Source organism: Equus przewalskii, chromosome 2, assembly GCF_037783145.1.
Source record: "Equus przewalskii isolate Varuska chromosome 2, EquPr2, whole genome shotgun sequence".
Taxonomy (NCBI): domain Eukaryota; kingdom Metazoa; phylum Chordata; class Mammalia; order Perissodactyla; family Equidae; genus Equus; species Equus przewalskii.
Genome location: NC_091832.1, coordinates 37,106,758 through 37,125,792, shown reverse-complemented (window position 1 = coordinate 37,125,792; position 19,035 = coordinate 37,106,758). Strand labels below are relative to the sequence as shown.

General features: G+C 43.8%; 1 long non-coding RNA gene and 1 pseudogene across 1 annotated transcript in view; both read right to left on the bottom strand.

The window, feature by feature from the left end:
• Window positions 1-19,035, bottom strand: part of LOC139080658 (uncharacterized) — a 48,151-nt gene that overhangs the window by 17,724 nt on the left and 11,392 nt on the right. The gene's annotated exons all lie outside the window — the stretch shown is intronic.
• Window positions 15,589-16,328, bottom strand: LOC139080657 (COP9 signalosome complex subunit 8 pseudogene; annotated as a pseudogene).

The following is a 19,035-nucleotide window of genomic DNA, read 5'->3' as shown; positions in this document are numbered from 1 at the left end:
CCCCTGGACTTGACCATAGATAATAACCCTAGTGGCTACCACTGATTGAGGGCCTACTATGTGCCAGGTGCTAACACAGCTAACAGCTTCAGGAGATAGAAACTTTACTGTCCCATTTTATAGAGAGTGTGCCACAGTCACGGGAAGAGTGAATGACTGTGACATCTGGGCAGCACTAGGGGCCCACCCAGGACTGACGTCATGAATCTACCGTGAGACAGCTGGTAAGGCAGCGTGTTTTCCTCCAGCCACGTCCAGCTGCTCAGGTGCACGGGCAGAGTGGGTGGAGAGTGGATGTGACTAGTGTTGGGGTTTTGTCAGGTGAGACCGACGATGAGAGGAGTGGGGAAGGTTGTGGAGGTGGCGAGTGACTGGGTAGAAAGACCAGTGAGGAAAGAGGGGCTGAGGGACAGTGAGCAGGGGGTGGGTCCACAGATTGCTGGAGTTGGGGTACCAGGAGAAGGAAGGAAGTAAGGGTCAGAGGTCAGGCAGTGGAAATTATGGAGGCGGTGCAGGCACTGGCCGTGGGGCTCTGAATATCGGGGTGGCCCTTGCTCTTAGGATGTGAGGTGTTTGCTACATGTTGCGTCCTCAGCCTCGAGGCTGCACAGAACAGGCCCTCCGTGAATATTCATGAGTGAATGGGGGGATACTTGGGGGAGTCTGGCGTGGGGTGACTTACAGGATATTTTACTTTCTTTCTTCTACCTTTTTTTTTAACAAAGCTTTATTGAGATATAATTCACATACCACAAACTTCGCCCTTTTCAAGTTTGTTTACCAGCTGTTGTTGGCATATACACAGAACTGTACAGCCGCCATCCTGTCTAACTTCAGAACATTGTGATCACCCCAAAAGCAGCCCCTGCACATGAGCAGTCACTCCCCATTTCTGCATCCTCCCAGCCCCTGGCAACCACTAATCTACTTTCTGTTTTATGGTTTGCCTATTCTGGACATTTCCATGAAGGGAATCATACAATACATGGCCTTTTGTGGCTGGTTTCTTTCACTTGGCACATTTTCACGGTTCATGCGTGCTGTAGCATGTATCAGTACTTCATTTCGTTTTATTGTCGAGTAATATTCCACTGTATGAATACACCACAATTTATCCATTCATCAGCTAATGGGCACTTGGATTGTTTCCATTTTGGGACTGTTATGAATAATGCTGCTATGAACATTCATGCTCAGGTTTTGGGGTGGGTTTTTTTTTTTTTTTTTTGAGGAAGATTAGCCCTGAGCCAACTACTGCCAATCCTCCTCTTTTCACTGAGGAAGACTGACCCTGAGCTAACATCCGCACCCATCTTCCTCTACATTATATGTGGAACGCCTGCCACAGCATGACGTGCCAAGCGGTGCCATGTCCGCACCTTGGATCCAAACCAGTGAACCCCGGGCCACTGAAGCGGAATGTGTGCACTTAACCGCCGTGCCACCGGGCCAGCCCCCATGTTCAGGTTTTTGTATGGACATAGATTTTCATCTCTTGGGTATACACCTAAGAGTGGAATTGTTGGGTCAATTTTTACAGTTGTTTGAATTCTTTACAATAAGCACATAATTGTTTTACAAGTCAATATTATTTTAAATTTCACTTTTCTAAAAAGATGAGCTGAATCCATAGAAAGAAATAATGGACCAAAATTTGAGATAGGGAAGAGGTAGGACCGCTGGCAACCAGCACTGAGGCCCCGGCTGGGTTGGTGTGTGATTTTGACCAAATTACCGCCCTTCTCAGGGCCACACCTGTGGAGTGGGGGTGGGGCAGGGGCAGGCGGGGCGGCAGCTGAAGGTTGAGCTGGAATGAAGACATCTTAGGCCCCTCCCAGCCCTGACGCCACAAGATCTTGAGGCAGGCTGAGTTCCCACACCGGGTTAGAGAAACAGATTAATGATCTGGTCTTTTGAGTTCTCTCCCTAAAACGATAAATACCTCAATATCATCAGTCTAGGCAACAAGGCCAAATTCAACCCAGAAGTATGTTTTAGGTCAGCATCTCCAGTCCCTAATTGAGAAGAAGAGATATTTAACTCGATCTGCCATTTATCTCCCACTCTCACACAGTGCTTCCCAAACTAAAATGTGCATACACAATCCTGTGGATCTTGTTAATATGCAAATACTGAAGTGGGACCTGAGTCTGCAAATCTACTGAGCTCCCAAAATTTAGATGCCAAAATTTAGATGCCAAGGCTCAATCCCTCCTAGGTGAGGGATGAAATAGCACTATGCGGTTTCTGCCATTGCTCATTAGGGAAACCTGTCCCTATTGGATGTATTTGATGGACCTCTCATAGTTGTCTGATGAGTAGATGAATGAAAGAACAAAATGCTTATGCCTGTTCCAGGAAGACTATGAGGAGAAATGACGTCATTTAATCCTTGCAATAACCCTGTGAGTTTAGAAGGTCGTCACTATTTCACAAATGGGGAGGTTCAGAGAAGGCCGGCAAAGGCAGAGTTACGGCATGTTCTGCAGTCTGACTCCAAACCCAGTGCCCCTTCCCTGCACTGTGGCTCCTCACTTCCATCTGTCTCCCACATCTTTTTTTTAATAGACTTTATTATTTTTTTTAATTTTTAAAAATTGTTTTAAAGATTGGCACCTGAGCTAACATCTGTTGCCGATCGTTTTTTTTCTTCTTCTCCCCAAAGCCTCCATTATCACAGTTGTATATATTCTAGTTGCAGGTCCTTCTGGTTCTGCTGTGTGGGACACTGCCTCAGCATGGCTTGATGAGTGGTGCTAGGTCCGTGCCCAGGATCCAAACCGGCGAAACCCTGGGCTGCAGAAGTGGAGCATGCGAACTTAACCACTTGGCCACGGGGTTGGCCCTGTCTCCCACATCTTGATGTTCACTGCAGCTGCCTTTCAGCCATGGATATGGTAACAGTTGCTAGCCCCAGATGGAAAAAGGGTTTAATATATCTAAGTAAGCCCTAAGATCTGCTCCTATAGACATTCAAATTTATGTGACAAAGATGTGCCTTGCAGCATCATTTGTAACAGAGAAAACCTGGAAACTCCACTGCACACCATGGAATTGCCAAAACATCAGATAAAACCACACCAACTGACTGCCTCCCTGTTAATTTCTATCCTTGGCTTTCATTATGACTTGTTTGTTTCTCATCTATATCTGCCCCCTCACTAGAATATAAATTCTTTGAAGGCAGGGACATTGCTGGGTCCCTAACTTCTGAGTACACAGTAGGGGCTCAACAAATATTTGTTGAATGAATGAACCTAAACATTTTGAGATAGCAAGTGAAAAAGTAAGTTACAGTATTGTATGCATAGAATGAGTTCTTTTTTTTTTTTTTTTTGAGGAAGATAGCCCTGAACTAATATCTGCTGCCAATCCTCTTCTTTTTACTGAGGAAGACTGGCCCTGAGCTGACATCCGTGCCCATCTTCCTCTGCTTTATATGTGGAACTCCTACCACAGCATGGCGTGCTAAGCAGTGCCATGTCCGCGCCCAGGATCCGAACCCTGGGCTGCCGCAGCAGAGTGTGCGAACTTAACCACTGGGCCACGGAGCCGGCCCTGCATTGAATGTTTGTGTCCCCCAAATTCATATGTTGAAATCCTCACCCCCAAAGTCATAGTATTAGGAGGCAGAGCCTCTGGGAGGTGATTAGGTCATGAGGTTGGAGCCCTCATGTATGGGACTAATGCCCTTAGAAAAGAGACCCAGAGGGGCTGGCCTGGTGGCGTAGCAGTTAAGTATGCATGCTCTGCTTTTCAGTGGCCTGGAGTTTGCCGGTTCAGATCCTGGGTGCGGGCATAGCACCGCTTATCAAGCCATGCTGTGGCAGGCGTCCCCCATATAAAGTAGAGGAAGATGGGCACAGATGTTAGCTCAGAGCCAATCTTCCTCAAAAAAACCCCAAAAAAATCAAAATTAAAAAAATAAATAAATTAGAAAAAAGAAAAAGAAAAGAGACCCAGAGAACTCCTTCACCCTCTTCCCCACATAAGGGCACAGCAAAAAGAAGGCCGTCTGTGAATGAGGAGCAGGTCCTCACCAGACGCTGAATCTGCAGTGCCTGGATCTTAGACTTTCTAGTCTCCAGAACCGTGAGAAAACAAATTTCTGTTGTTTATAAGCCACCCAGTCTGTGGTATTTTGTCATCTCAGTCCAAATGGATGAAGACAAACATGTATTTGTATAACTGAAACAAAAACAAAAACAAGGGAGCCATGTGTAGGCTAGCTGGCTCATAGCAGACGCAGCAGCAGCCGGCCACAGGCTCCCCTCTGGCCCACAGGCCAGATGCCACTGAGCCCATTCTGATCTTCTTCTCCCACACATCACGTGAGCAGTGGAAACAGCTTCTGGCAACCGCACTCAGGAGTGGACAACAGGTGATCTGCTTTAGAGACCAAAGGCCCAACTCTATGCTGTCTCCTTAGGGACAGAAGTCAGAAGCCTGGCTGATAGCAGGGGCTTGTCCCTCAGATCCGTCTGTCACCTTCCAGCATGGAGGTTTGTCTCTGGAAGCTGGGGTCTCTCTGGCTCAGGTTTCATGGGCTCCCAGCTCATACTGAGCATACACTCAGGACAAGATAAACAAAACCCCTGGAAGGGGAGAGCTGGGGTGTGTTCTCTGAGCATTCTGGGGAGAGAAGACCCGAGTCCCAAGTCCGGCCCTCCCTGGTGGGTGACCTACCTGCCTCAACATCCCACACGGGCTAGAAGGCACAGTGGTGAACCTCTCTCTGATAATGATCTCCCCAACAGATATTATGCAGCTGTTGACAGAACACTAGGACTTCCTCCTGCCCTTAAGGTGATAATGTACAATTACAAGTTCTAAAGAGACAAGCACCTCCAAATTAGGGTCCCATAGAGACTAAGAGGGTCCTGGAATGCTTCCATTCTGGGGGGCTCCCAGGACATTACCAAGTGGAGAAATGCTAAAACAGATTTATAAAAATTACAGTACATTTTAAATGCTTACGTGAAACAGACTAACCCTTTTAAGACACACACAAATCACAGCACAATTATCCTAGTCACAAGATAATGGGAATTATAAAAAAGATAAAAAATAACCTTGTTACATTGAATTGTTTTACAATGTATTATATAATTTTTTTTCTTTCTTCATAGAAAGTTCTGTTTTGTTTTTGGATGAGTCAAGGTGATCAACTACAGGAATGCTCCCAGGAGTGTTCGAAATACTCAGGGTTAATTTGTCTTTAAGCAGAATGCCCCAGACTCCAGGACCTTGAGTTGATTTTAGGATGTACAAAGGGGCTCTTCTTGTAGGAAGTGTGGCTGGTACCTGGATGTGGCGGCTGGGACACCCACATTACACGTGCATGAGGCTCCGGAGGTGCAGAATGGCATTAGAGGTAGGAAGAGAATAACTAAGAAAGGCTGAGGACTAAGGGTTAACTCTCCTCGACCTGCCCCATCGAGGTGGAACTCCAAGGAGTCTAAGAATTTTACGTGGGAATCTGGCCTTCCAAGTTGTTTTGAGGGTGTATTCTCAAGATAGGAGCATAGAAAAACATTTTATTTAACAGTTTGTTAGCTTGATTTGTAGCTTTTAAATATTTAGACCTTAGTATGGGAATCTCCACTGGTACTCTTATTCCAGGCCCTGCAAACGTTAGGGGTGAGGCCATGCCCAGGGCCCACTCCCAGTGGGGATGGGGTGCCAGGATTTTACAAAAGCTCCTCAGGGGCCAGCCCAGTGGCACAGAGGTTAAGTTCACACACTCTGCTTTGGCGGCCCAGGGTTTGTAGGTTCAGATCCTGGGCGTGGACCTAGCACTGCTTGTCAAGCCACACTGTGGTGGCATCCCACATAAAATAGAGAAAGATTGGCACTGGTGGCGCAATGGTTAAGTTTGCAGGTTCCACTTTGGTGGCCCAGGGTTTGCCGGTTTGGATCCCCAGGGTGGACCTTTGCACTGCTTATCAAGCCATGCTGTGGCAGACGTCCCACATATAAAGTAGAGGAAGATGGGCACGGACGTCAGCTCAGGGCCAGTCTTCCTCAGCAAAAAGAAGAGGATTGGCGGCAGATATTAGCTCAGGGCTAATCTTCCTCAAAAAATAGACTGGCACAGATGTTAGCTCAGTGACAATCTTCCTGAAGCAAAGAGAGGAGGATTAACCACAGACATTAGCTCAGGACCAATCTTCCTCACACGCACAAAAAGCTCCTCAGGTGATTCTCGTGTTCAGCCAGAGTTGAGAGCCTGTTTTAAGATGTCTTTTTTTTTTTTTTAAAGATTTCATTTTTTCCTTTTGCTCCCCAAAGCCCCCCAGTACATAGTTGTATATTCTTCGCTGTGGGTCCTTCTAGTTGTGGCATGTGGGACGCTGCCTCAGCGTGGTCTGATGAGCAGTGCCATGTCCACGCCCAGGATTCGAACCAACGAAACACTGGGCCGCCTGCAGCGGAGCGCGCGAACTTAACCACTCGGCCACGGGGCCAGCCCCTTAAGATGTCTTTTGATTAGTTTTGATGGAGCTAATCGATCAGTCCTTTCCTTTAGGATCTGCCCTTTTTTTGAATCTTAAGAAACCCTTCTTTACCCTGAGCTCATAACAATCATCTCCTATATTTTTCTGACAGGTTTAAAGTTTTGCTTTCATATTTAATATCTGGATTGATTTTTTTGTACATAGTGAGATGAGAGCCATTGCATTTCTGTCCAGACTGGTTACAGATTATCCCAGCACCATTCACTCACCAGGTCACCCTCTGCCCCAGGTGAGCAACAACACCAGATCATGACTCAAGTTTCTGTATCAGTGCTGATCTGCTCTGGGGTTTTTCTTCCTGTTCTATCATTGAGGCTCACCTCAATTAATTAATAAAAAATTAATATTTACCACTTGTGTAATATGTTTATTTTTCCACAAAAAAACCCCACACTACTCTGAGGAAAAACTCTGAAACTCATTCACACAGATTTGTGATTGCTAATGGTGTTAAAATGGTATCACTCCCAAGGTGGTTTTGAATTTAACAGGGATCACACTTAAACAGAGAGCAGCTCCAGCACTGACATTTCAGTTGAACTAGCCAGTGAGTGGGGGTAGTGAGTGGGAGGAGGCCGACGGCATCATCAAGGAGCCCCTGAAATTATGCCACCCAGGAAGCAACACCTGTTGGACACAGGCCAGTCCTAGCACACAGGTAGCATTGGGACAGGGGAATTTGAGGAATTTAATTACTTCTCTAATAGACAGAGGGTAGATTGGAGAGGGAAAGACTAGAGAAGTATTTGGTTGGCCCCTGCCATCTATCTGGGATTCCTGACATCTGAGGAATCTGCATCCATACCTGGTGGCTGACCCCAGTTCTTTCTCCAGCATTTGCGCAACAGAGTGAACTCTACTTAGAGTGGCAGGGTTTTTTTCAGATGAACGACTGTCTACCTTAGTGAAAACAGAGCACTAGTTTGTTTTTAGTTGAGGAAGACTGGCCCAGAGCTAACACCTGTTGCCAATCTGCCTCTTTTTTGCTTGAGGAATATTGTCACTGAGCTAACATCTGTGCCAATCTTCCTCTATTTTATGTGGGATGCTGCCACAGCATGGCTTGACAAGAGGTGCTAGGTCAACGCCTGGGATCTGAACCTGTGAACCCCTGGCTGCTGAAGCAGAGCATGTGAACTTAACACTATGCCATCAGGCTGGTCCCAGAGCACTAGGTCTTTGAACCCTGAAAACCTGAGTTTGAACGCTGACTCTGCCACCCTAAGGACTTAATTTTTTTTTTTTTTGAGGAAGATTAGCCCTGAGCTAACTACTGCCAATCCTCCTCTTTTTGCTGAGGAAGACTGGCCTTGAGCTAACATCCATGCCCATCTTCCTCTACTTTATACATGGGACACCTACCACAGCATGGCTTTTGCCAAGCAGTGCCATGTCCATACCCGGGATCCGAACCGGCGAACCCCGGGCCACTGAGAAGTGGAATGTGCGAACTTAACCGCTGCGCCACCGGGCTGGCCCCCAGGACTTAAGTTAAGCCTCAGTTATCTCTTATAAAGTTAGGACAATGCTGCCTCCACTAAGAAGTTCTAATGAGCTGAAGTATTGGAAAGGGCTTCGTAAGCTGCAAAGCTCCTGCCAAATGTTAGTGACATGGATAAGATGTCTGTCTAGTCCTCTATATGAATGTTATCCTGAATGATTACTCCCCATAGTCTTTCCTAAAGAGAAAAAAGAGATATTGAGTTTACGTTTTGTAATTCACTCATACTAAATAACACTGGGCAAGGGCTGAATGACAACATATGAATTACAGCCTGGACATAAGCTTGTTGGAAACATTTCCCAATGTTTTTAGCCAAAAAGTTGTTCATTCCTCAGTGTTCTTCCTTCTCTGTGTCCCACACCCAGCCAAGCACTGACTCAGTCTTAAGGGAGAAGTCGCATGGATTCAACAACATTGATTTAGCATCTTCTCATATTTCTACACTGTGCCAGACTTCTTAGGTACAGAGAGGCCTAGAACTGGAGGTCTTCAAGAGACCAAATGAGAAGTTGTGAGTGTCGTAAAGGAGATTCAGATATTAGATGAAAGGCTGAACTAGATAAACACTGAGATCCCTTCCAGCTGTAGGGTTCCACATGGAAGAGTTCCTACCCTCCAGAACGTACAGTCCAGTTAGGGAGATATGACATGGACAACATGAACATGTGTAGAAAAGGGCCAAAATGAGTGACAACAAAGAAAATGCTGCAAGACCACAGAGGCTAGTGGGGGCTGGAGAGGGATATACTCTTGGAGGTGAATCTTGAGATGGAGCTGGGAGGATGGGTAGGATTGGGAAGAGGAAAGGGAAGAGAAAACACATTTGTGGGAGGTGGCAATGGGCAATATTAGCCAAGGCTAGGAATTTAATTCAACAACCATTTACTCTGGGGCAGGAATAAACATAAATCAGAACTTTAGTCCTGAAGAAATTCTGAAATACCATCTTGGTGTCAGTCAACTGACTTCCTCTTCAGGCTGAAACTGGTTGGTTCTATGGGCAATGGGGTAGGCTGTTCTTTGTTCCAGAGCAGTGATCTGCTGGAATGAGATGGAAACCAGACCCAAAGATGGTCCATCAGCACCAAGACAAGAGCGGGCTTCTGGACTCCTTCCTCCATTTGCTCCTCCAGCCCTCTCAATCCTTTTGCAATCAATTGCCTACATGAAATCCATTGCTATTTGAACTACCTAGACTATTTTCTGTTTTTCCTAACTGTTCTGACTGAGATAGCATCCAACAAATGGATAATTTTAAAAATACACCAGGGGCCGGCCTGGTGGCACAGCGGTTAAGTTTGCACGTTCTGCTTCTCGGAGGCCCAGGGTTCGCTGGTTCGGATCCTGGGTGCGGACATGGCACCGCTTGGCAAAAGCCATGGTGTGGTGGGCGTCCCATATATAAAGTAGAGGAAGATGGGCATGGATGTTGGCTCAGGGCCAGCCTTCCTCAGCAAAAAGAGGAGGATTGGCAGCAGTTAGGTCAGGGCTGATCTTCCTCAAAAAACAAAAAAAAATACATCAAATGGTGATAGAAGTAGTCACAGGCAGCCAAAAGAGGCCCTGGGCCTACATAAGGCATAAACATGCATTGGGGTAGCACTGAGATTGGTCTAGCTGGAGTAGGGATGCTCTAGGAGGTGGCTAATCGAGAGGGAGAAGGCTGGGGAGATTTATTTTACTGAGTGCCTATTGCCAGACATTCTTCTAGGCACTGGAGCTTACATTCCAGTGGGAGATGTAGACAAAAACAAGTAAACAAGAGATTGCAGGTAGAAATAAGCACAAAGAAGAAAAATAAGGCAAAGGAAAGATAGAGGATAATGGGTGGGGAGTGTTCTTCATGGTCACAAAGGGCCTAAAGAAATGCTATATGAGATCTGACTGATGCCAAGGAGATTTCTCTCGGGCTGGCCCGGTGGTGCAGTGGTTAAGTTCACACATTCTGCTTCAGTGGCCCGGGGTTCACCGGTTTGGATCCGGTTTGGATCCTGCGTGCAGACCTTTGCACTGCTTGTCAAGCCATGCTGTGGTAGGCATCCCACATATAAAGTAGAGGAAGATGGGCATGGATGTTAGCTCAGGGCCAGTCTTCCCCAGCAAAAAGAGGAGGATTGGCAGCAGATGTTAGCTCAGGGCTAAACTTCCTCCAAAAAAAACAAAAACAAAACAACAACAAATTTTCTAGTGGCCACGTTTATAAAATAAAATGGGACAGATTAAAGTAATTTTAATATATTTAATTCAATATATCAAAAATATTTAAAACATATAATCAATATAAAATATTAAGGAGATAATTTAAATTTCTTTTTTTGGTACTAAGTCTTCAAAATCTGGTGTGCACTGTATGCTTTAAGTACATCTCAGTTTAGACTAGCCACATTTCAAGTACTCAGTATCACTTTTGGTGTGGACAGTCTTGGACAGTGCAGCTCTAGAAATAGAACTGCTAGTGTCAGAGGCTGACCAGTGTGAAGTTGGCAGACATCTTTTTTTGGAGCAAGGTGTCTTACAATGTCCCTCATATCACACTAGATAGCATATACTAGGTCATCCTCTAAGCAAAAGAAATAAAAAGGAACTATAGTTAAGTCAACTTTTAAAATCAAAGATTATATTGGAAGGGCTCTCTGAGATTATCTAGTCCAGAAATCAGCAAACTTTAGCCCTGGGCCACATCTGGCTCACTGCCTTTTTTTTCCTACAACCTGGGAGCTAAAAACAGTTTTTACCTTTTTAAATGGTTAAAAAAAATCGAGGGGGCCAGGCCCGTGGCGGAGTCGTTAAGTTGGCGCGCTCTGCTTCGGTGGCCCAGGGTTTCGCCGGTTCAGATCCTGGGTGCAAACATGGCACCGCTCATCAGGCCATGCTGAGGCGGCATCCCACATGCCACAACTAGAAGGACCCACAACTAAAAAATATATACATATATATATATATATATATATATATATATATATATATATGCAACTATGTGCCGGGCGGCTTTGGGGAGAAAAAGGAAAAATAAAACCTTAAAAAAAAAAAAACTGAAAGAAGAATAACACTTCATAACATGTGAGTATTATATGAAATTCAAAATCCAGTGTCCATAATACAGTTTTACTGGAATACCTCCATACTCCTGTGCTCACGTTTTGTCTACGGCTGCTCTGGAGTCACAACGGCAGAGTTAAGTAGTTGCCACAGAGACGACATGGCCTACCAAGCCCAAAATAGTATTATTCGGCCTTTTACAGACAGAGTTAGCTGACCCCTGGACTAGACCAGCAGCTCCCATTCTATTGGTGGGGAATTGAGGCACAGAGACAGAAATGACTGGCCTGAGATCACACAGTCAGCCAATGGCCAAAATGAGAACTCTGCGTTTGCCTGCTGGTGCTCTTTTCACTACACTATCTCATAAAAGCACACAAGCAAAAGTTTCTCAGTTTATCATGACAATGACCACTTGGTCCTTTTGTATTCTCTGTGCTTCTCACACCCAGGCCCAATCTAGGTTTTACCATGGGCAGCTGCATCGGCAACCTCGAGGGGGCAGCACTGGCTAAGGTGACTCCAGAGCGCAACCTCTTAGCCACGAGGTAACCAAAACAGAATCAATCCCGTCCAAAAAAGAAAAAGGAAAACACAGGTCAAAAAGGGCCTCATTGCTCTTGATGATGATAAGCATACATCAAGTGCAAACGTAACAAACTTTCAATTTTTTTTTTGGACAAATTGCCAAAGGTGAGTTCAAGCACAAAATACCCCCACATCTAGATAGAATGGAAGGTACAGAAGCAGCAAAAGAAAGGTAGGCATTTCAGAGAGACGCACCCACACATTAACATATATATATATTTTCCGAGTATTGGGGGAACATGGAGAGGAAGTGAGTTCTCCTGTAGCCCTAGGGGCGGTTTTAAGTAGGCGAGTGGAGCTGTGCTCATGACCCAGATCTGTCCTCATTCTGAGTTGGCCAAAGAGGAGGTGCCATCTCTTCATTTGTCTGATCATAAAATGGGGCTAGTGGGGCTTGTAGCCTAGTATCAATGAGGTATTTATGAAGTATAATTAATGTTTGCAATGGGCTTTGAGCCTTCAGATTGAAAGATGCCCTGTGCAAGATTCAAGATGGACTGGTGTTACTCTGAAGGCAGATCTATTTTGTGGGTGTCACCACTGTTGTTGACTGAGGCAGTGGGGGCAGTGGGGAAGCAGGCTAAGACTAGGTGGCACAACCCTTCAACGTGACCCAGAACTGAGCCACAGGAAACCCCTATAGGCAGACTATCACATCAGATGGTGTAGAGAAATTTCACCGAGGATGCATAAATCCCCAGAGGGAGAACGGTTAGCTTCATGACACGTAATCACGCCTAGAAGAAATCTGGTGGGGCTAATTAGAAAAACACATATGGCACTTCTGGCTTTACAAGAAGGGGACTGAGTTACATTACTCAGCAAATATCTTTCCTAAGCCTGAGCTTGACTTCTGAGATTTTCTGAGAATTGAGTATTTTTCTAAGTAACCCTAAAAGGCCTCGTGCTGGGTAACAGCGGGAATTAGGCCTGTAGCCTAATTAAGCATCCCCATACTGCAACGCTTAAAAACACTTATGGGAATCCCAATGAGTTCCTAATGTCAAATTCCTAAATTTAATCCTAAATTGCTCCACTGAATCCTCTTGTATGACCTTGGCTGATTATGTAATATCCAATCACCAGTGATAATGATGAAAAATTGAAAATGATGGCATGTGTTGATTTACTTCTCCTTGCAGGTATTCCATCAGGACCAAAGATAAGAGCTTCTCCTAGGAATAAAACCTCCACATATAGGAAATTGCTCTCAAACTCTAGCAATTAAATATATTACTTTAATCCGTGGAATGCTCAGAAAATGGAAATGTGCTGAATGGGATTTTTTTTTCTTAGTTATCTTTTTCAGCCAGAACTTCGGTCCAGATCAGTCCTATAATATGTGGGAAGACCACACAGATTTATCATGAAAACAGTCCTGTGTACTTGGCGTATATTAAGAAATCCTCAGCAGAAACATCAATAAACGTAAAACTTTATTCTGTTACCTAGAAAAGTAAATCCATAACTCTGATACTGTATTTGCTCTGGAAATTATAATCTACCAAAAAACAAAACAAAGAAAGAAAGAAAAGAGGGCCTGCCTGGTGGCACAGTGGTTAAGTTCACATGCTCTGCTTTGATGGCCTGGGGTTCACCAGTTTGGATCCCAGGCACGGACCTACACACTGCTTATCAAGCCATGCTGTGGCAGGTGTCCCACATATGAAATATAGAAGGTGGGCATGGACATTAGCTCTGGGCTAATCTTCCTCAGCAAAAAGAGGAAGATTGGTGGCGGATGTTAGCTCAGGGCTAATCTTCCTCAGGAAAAAAACAAGAAGAAAAAAAAGGAAAAGAGAGGTAATATAACACTCATATGCCCCGTATTGTAAATGTAACTTGGAACTTAATTTATGCCATTCACATAAAGCTAATTGACTTGGTTTTAGTTTTCTGGCCTTTGTATCCTTTTGTCAGTTCTGTAACATCACATGGTTTACAGGGTCAAATCCTATTTTATGTAATGTTGTATTCCATCCTTGAGTTTCAAACCAGTTGACAGAATCTTTAGGTCTTCGTTTATCTCTCTAAGGAAAAAAAATCCAACCATAATGACTGTTTCCATATTTATATTGTATTTCTCATTTAACAAGTCAAAAAACTCAATGCACTTTATCCCAACTCTCCTTTACATAAACACCTTAGATTTGAAAAGCATTTCTCCAAAGCGGAACATGCAAACTTAACTGCTGTGCCACCAGACCGGCCCCTAAAGCACTTTCACATCCATTCTCTCATTTCCTTGGATCTTCAAAACAACCCCGTGGGGTAGATATGGCAAACGTAGGATAGTTAATTAATAGATTTCTAAAATTAACTCAATGAATATTTATTGAAAACCTACTGTTTGCTAGGCACGATTTTAGATAATGACCAGTCAGGGGGAAACAAAACACACCAAGATCCTGCCAAAAATGTTTGTGACATAGTAAATCCAAAACCTTTTGACTGGTGTACTGTATCATTATTCCCACCTTTGGTTGGAAAACGAGGCATAGATAATTTACTTATCTTCACTCTGTCTCTTAGTATATTAGTGGCATTTCTTGTATAGATTTGCTCAACCACATCCACTCACCAGCATTTGCACCCATACATACATTCTGATCTTTCACCAGATGAACTATTTTATGTTCCTATTTAAAGCCAATTCCTTCACCTATGCAGCCCCTCTCTCCTAGATAAAGGCATGGATCCAGTCAACTCTGTCCCACCCACATCAATTCTCTACTGTACCAGCAGTGCTGTAAAAAAGTACTGTAATTTCTTCCACCTGAAAAACAAACTTCTTTCCATCCCATTTTCCCCAGCCACACACCCCTTGCCCACTACCACTCCATTTTTCTGCTCTTTTGCAGCAAACTCCTCTATTCTCTAATTTAAAAGTCGATTAAGTATTTATTGGACAAATGCATAATAAATGAACTAGAGATGTTTCACATAAAGCTAAGTTAGAATATTCAGAGAACTTGTCACAAAAAGCAAACAAGAAAACTTGAAACTGGTTCTGTATTTCTCCGAAAGCAGAACTACAACCAATGGTTAGAAACATCCGGCATGGTATCTGTATAGTTTCAAATTCTCCAATACAATGGATGCTACATTTTTCCAAAGAAAGGAGATATAAGTCTTTTTAAAAATATGATATTCTTGGGGCTGGCCCGGTGGCGCAGCGGTCAAGTGCACACGTTCTGCTTTGGTGGCCTTGGGTTTGCCGGTTCAGATCCAGGGTGCGGACATGGCACTGCCTGGCAGGCCATGCTGTGGTAGGCGTCCCACATAGAAAGTAGAGGAAGGTGGGCATGGATGTTAGCTCAGGGCCAGTCTCCCTCAGCAAAAAGAGGAGGATTGGCAGCAGATGTTAGCTCAGGGCTAATCTTCCTCAAAAAAAAAAAAATAATAATAATATTCTTGGACCTCTCAAGGTAGTCGAATTTTTATGACATATCCTCCACACCAGCAATTGATACACTCACACCATCAGAAATACATCTTATTTGTTGTAACTGGTTTGTTAAGAAAATGGCCCTTTGTTCCTTAGCTATATTTTAAGTTCTACGTCACTGATTCTCAGGAGGTGTGAGAAAAGTCCCACAAAGCAGATGTATCAGGATCTCCTGGAATTCTGATATTCCATTCTAGGGAGACAGTCTTCCTCGACCTCCAAATGAATCACTACTAGTAAGAATCAGTGTAACTAATGGAAGCATAGTGTGTGCTGGCACAGGTGGAAAAAACAGTTGAAGACTATTCTATATAAGCTGGAGGGAGCAATATTTCATGAGTAATTAGAAATATAAACTTAACTACATGATATGCTGGGCTTCATCCAAATGGATGAATATTTCAAACTAAAGATTGTTTTAACAACTATTCAGCATATATGTCTCAGGATAAAATATATGTAATATTTTCTATCTGTATTGTATCGCATGCTTCAGTAAGGAAGGATAAGGTAATACAATTGAAGATAAAAATACTAACTTCTATATTTATCAGTGCACAGGATTCTGATGGTGGAGCTTGAACCCAGGATAATAAATACATTTTCAAATAAAGCACATGGCCAAACTAGTTCATTGTTGTTCACTGGGGATTGCTGGAACTAGGGCAGGCTCCAAGATGACGGTTAAGAGAACCTGTTAGAAGGAAACATCCAGGCACTTAACTCTCAGGGTATTACCATTCTTGCGATGGAGTCAGTTTGCCAACATCGTTCTAATATTTCTACAAGTCCAACAAAAGCTGCAAAGTCATCAGTGATTACTGAGGTATACGCTTGAGAAACCAGGGCAAAGTCTGCTTTGTTGCACCTCTAAGCTCTGCATGACTGGCTGAATCACCTCAGACCACTGGTGAGCACTAATGGTTATATAAATTCCAGGAAAACCTCTCTGCTAGATTCTTTGTCCTACTGACCAAATTCTGCCAAGAACTGACCAAATTCCAACTTCAGAATTTGCAGATTATATAGGAAGTAGTATTCTTTCCCAAAGAAATCATGTATTATTCATGTCATTATGGAACAGATACAAGGCTAGAAGCAGATCACATCCTGAGGGTGTAACAATTTTCCAGAAGCCTAAAGGTTTTGAGTTTCTTTTTTTTTTTTTGAGGAAGATTAGCCCTGAGCTAACTGCTGCCAATCCTCCTCTTTTTGCTGAGGAAGACTGGCCCTGAGCTCACATCCGGGCCCATCTTCCTCTACTTTCTATGTGGGACGCCTGCCATAGCATGGTGTGCCAAGCAGTGCCATGTCCACACCTGGGATCCAAACCGGTGAACCCAGAGTGCGCGTTTATCCGCTGCGCCACTGGGCCAGCCCCTCAAACATTTTCTTCATCTGACTTCCGTACACTGCTCCTCTCTAGGTTTTCCTCCTACCGTACTGGTTTGCTCCTTCTCAAAGGCTTTGCAAGTTCCTGTCTTCTGAGACCTCTTAAGAGTGAGGTGCTTCAGGGCATTCCTGGTGCTCTTTCCTTCTGCATCTACACTGACTCCCTTGGTGATCTCATTGTTTCAGACTTTAAATGCCATTTATATGCTGATAACTCCCAAACACACACACACACCTCCCCCATATATATATATATCTATATCTCAAGCATACTATACAAAAACGACATATATTAAAATATCTATCTGGGGCCGGCCCTGTGGTCAAGTGGCTAAGTTCGTGCGCTCTGCTGGGGCAGCCTAGCATTTCACTGGTTCCAATCCTGGGTGCGGACATGGCACCATTCCTCAGACCATGCTGAGGCGGCGTCCCACATGCCACAACTAGAAGGACCCACAACTAAAATATACAACTAGGTACTGAGGAGATTTGGGGAGAAAAAAGCAGAAAAAAAAAAAAGAAAATATCTATCTTCAGAACTTCCGCCTGAACTCAAGACTCATATCCAACAGGCTACCTAATGTCTTCATTTGAATATGTAATAAATATCTCAAACTGAACATGTCCAAAACTGAACTCTTGATAGTCCCCTGGAATATTGTTCTATCCAGTGTTCCCTATTCCTGCTGATTGCAATTTGATCTTTCCAGTTGTCCAGGTCAAAAGTCTTGGGCTTATCCTTCACTCCTCTTATCAACTCTACGTTCAATCTATCAGAAAGTCCTCTTGGAGATACCTTCAAAACATATCCAGGGTCCCTGAGTCACTGAAGCCACTCTTATTTTTCATTCGGATCCTGAAATAGCCTCCTCACTGGGCTCCCGCTTCAATCCTTGCGTCTTATTCTCAATACCTCTCAAAACTTATCTCTGATGACGCAACACCCCCAAAGCCCTCCCCCTATAGCCTAGCAGGTTCTATAGATGTGCCTGCCACTCCCCTTTCCTCTTTGACATCATCTCCTGCTCTCTCCCCCTTGCTCATTCTGTTTCAGCCACACTGGCTTCCCTATTTTTCATATGTGCCAGTCACGCCCCCTCCTGAGGGCCTTTACACTTGCTGTTCCCTCTCCTTGGAACCTCTTCCGTAGCCAGTTTGCTCCCTTAACTCCTTCAAGTCTTCAGATAACTTTTTAATGAGGCCTACCCTGACTGCCCCATTTAAAACTCCAACACATGCTTCAGCTCTCTCATCCTTCTCTATATTTTCACCATAGCACTGCTATTATTTAATTTCCTGATTATATTTAGTCTCTTCTCTCCCTCCGACGACCACCCATGTACAACTCCCACCCTCCCTACCCAGCCACAGATAAGCTCCGTGAGAACAAGGATCTGTTTTATTCAGAGATGTATCCTAAGTACTTGGAATAGGATCTGGCACAAGGTTGATGCTCAAGAATTATTTGTTAAATAATAAATAAATAAAGATCTTGACTTTTAGAAGTTTTTTTCATGTACTGTCTAACTAGGCCATTTAAACCATGATGCCAAAATGATAAACCTACGGGTTTCATATAATCTGCACAACTATCAGGATAGACTCTTGTGTGAGGGACGAGCATTTGTCCTGGCAGGACAAACAAATGCTGGGTTGTTCCAGGAGTATTTTTTATTTTTATAGATGTGTTTCTATTTTTCTAGGAAACATACTGTTGGCTACAAGGATTTGTTCTTTGAACTCCACTACTTCTGAAGTGCTGGCTGAACTTCTGAGTTTTTTTGCCTCAAAGGGGAAAAGACTATTACAGCATGTGGGAGTGCTTAACTGCTGCCAAAAATATTTTGAAGGACTTCCCATATTACTCAAGTCTCTAAAGGAGCTCATTTATCTTTAACAGGAAAAGGTTATTATTATTGTTATTGTTTTAAATTCCCTCTTATGGAGAGCTTGGCACGAAAAGCTGTCCTTTCCTGGAACAATGGATAGAGATATTTAGTATTTCTATATGATGGTTAGAAAAGTTTCACACAAGCTTCACCAAACGCCAAAAATAAACAAACAAAATCAAAGGCATGAGCTAAAGGGGTCTAGCACATACCGCTTCTCTTCTACACTGGCTGTCTTAAGGATCTGGGTCTAATGAAAGGTTTTGGTTAAAACCTCAACTCTTTCAGGGAACACAAACTGGTACAAATTAAATCAGAACCTCAGTTTTAGAATAAGAGAAACTACAGGAAGGATGGATTGGTAATTCTGGAATTCCCTAGTCCTGCCTGATTTGACAAACTGAAGACACCTAGGACTACAGATACAGAAGTATTTTCACTCCTGGGAACATCGTGGGATTGTGGTAATTCAAAATCTGTTTACTTGAACACGGCTCTCTGCACACGTAAAGTTCACCTGTTTAATACTGTTTGGGCTTTCTGGCCTGGGAAGTTGGAAAATGTTTTAAGGCCAACACTGAGATGGGGGAGGAGAGTTATTCCAGAATTTCTGTTCAGTTGTTTGCCAAACGTATGGCATTGGTCATAAGGAAGAGG